This window comes from Fundulus heteroclitus, unplaced genomic scaffold (assembly GCF_011125445.2).
Source record: "Fundulus heteroclitus isolate FHET01 unplaced genomic scaffold, MU-UCD_Fhet_4.1 scaffold_62, whole genome shotgun sequence".
Lineage (NCBI taxonomy): Eukaryota > Metazoa > Chordata > Actinopteri > Cyprinodontiformes > Fundulidae > Fundulus > Fundulus heteroclitus.
The window spans coordinates 48,461-50,000 of NW_023397055.1; the positions used below are offsets into that span (position 1 = coordinate 48,461).

Sequence of the window (1,540 nt, forward strand, 5' to 3'; positions counted from 1 at the left end):
CAATTATGGTTTTATTCATGATATGTGGTATCTGGTTTTAAGCTAGCACATGGAGTTAAAGCACAAAATGGTGGAAAATGTCAACTCTGTTGACGTCAACTCTGTTACATGTGTCACAAATTTTAATGATAACAAAGTTGACAGTGACTAACAGAGTCAGATGTTCCCAATCACTTCTAAGCATTTTGCTTTAGTTTATACATTTATTGTGGGTTCTGGGTAATTTTATTGTACAGGCAAGATTTCTGATATCACTTTTCAGATCAAGAAAATTATTATTATTATTATTTTTGTTCTTGTTAGGTGAAGATGAAGGTGTCAGCAGCAGAAAGGCAACGGCAATACAGGGCACGGCGAAATGCTGACCCTGAAAGGAGGGCAGCAAATTTGGAAAAAGACAGGGAGAGATGGAAGAAAAAGAGAAATGCAGGGTTAACCAGCACAGTGGCTAATCTGAGTGAAAGGGAGCAGAGGCATACACAGAGGTATTGGAGAGAGGCTCAGCAGAGGTGTAGAGTAAGAAGGCAGAGAACTTTTGAAACACCACCACCAAGTCCTGAACCACATACAACCAGGTTAAATTTGTGAGTGGTTAGGTCAATGAGTGTATAATTACAGTCCAGTCAGCAAAGTTATAGATCAAGTGAGAAGTGTAGTTCTTTGATTATTAGTACTTGTCAACATGATAGTATGTAATATATGATGTTATTTTGTTGTGTTGTTATTGCTCAGATTGATGAATTTATAGATTTTCAGATGTTCTATGAAATATTTCTACATTTAAAAAGTTTTAATGTTAAAGTTTTTGGCCTTTTACGCATGGTTTGTCAACTCTGTTATTCATGTCAACTCTGTTCACATCACCGTCAACTCTGTTTCACCAAGTTTTGTTTAAAAAAAATATATAATAAAATATGTATTATTGTTAACACTACATGAAATTTCAAAGCATTTCATTCATTTTTGGAGCTATATTTAGAGAAAATGCAAACTGTTTTGGTAACTTTCCAATTAAATGTGTCAATGTTTTTACTCCTGAAAAAAAGAGTCTTTATCTTAGAAAACTTAAAGTTGAATTAGTGAATGTAAAGACAAAAGTTCTCTTAGGAAAGACATGGTTTTAAAATGTATTACATTTGAGAACTATAAATATTTACCCTAATTTGTCTCCAACAGAGTTGACAGATTTTACTGTTACTACGATGATTTTCAGATTAAATATTTTAAATCTTACATGTTTAAGCTTGGCAAATGCTGGAAGTATTAAATCTAAAGTATTCTCTATGGGAATGAAAAAGGTTTTACAAATATTAAAAAAAAAAAATCATATTTTGTCTAAACTTGAAATGTACCCGCAATTCTGAAATGGGCCATATATATATATATATATATATATATATATATATATATATATATATATATATATATATATATATATATATAAAACTTTCAAAACATGGTGATGTAAGGAAATTTTTGTCATCCCTGTTTTGTCTATCCTTCTGGGTCAGGGTTCTGGCTCAGAGCAGAAGACAATATA

At 31.6% G+C, this 1,540-nt stretch overlaps 1 protein-coding gene across 1 annotated transcript in view; it reads right to left on the reverse strand.

Annotated features, from left to right (window-relative positions):
* Positions 1-1,448: 1,448 nt before the first annotated feature.
* LOC118561357 overlaps positions 1,449-1,540 on the reverse strand; it is a 38,883-nt gene continuing 38,791 nt past the window's right edge. Inside the window, exon 5 of the mRNA XM_036133407.1 lies at positions 1,449-1,540. This exon is cut by the window's right edge and continues 1,152 nt beyond it. The gene's annotated coding sequence lies outside the window, so the exon portion shown is untranslated.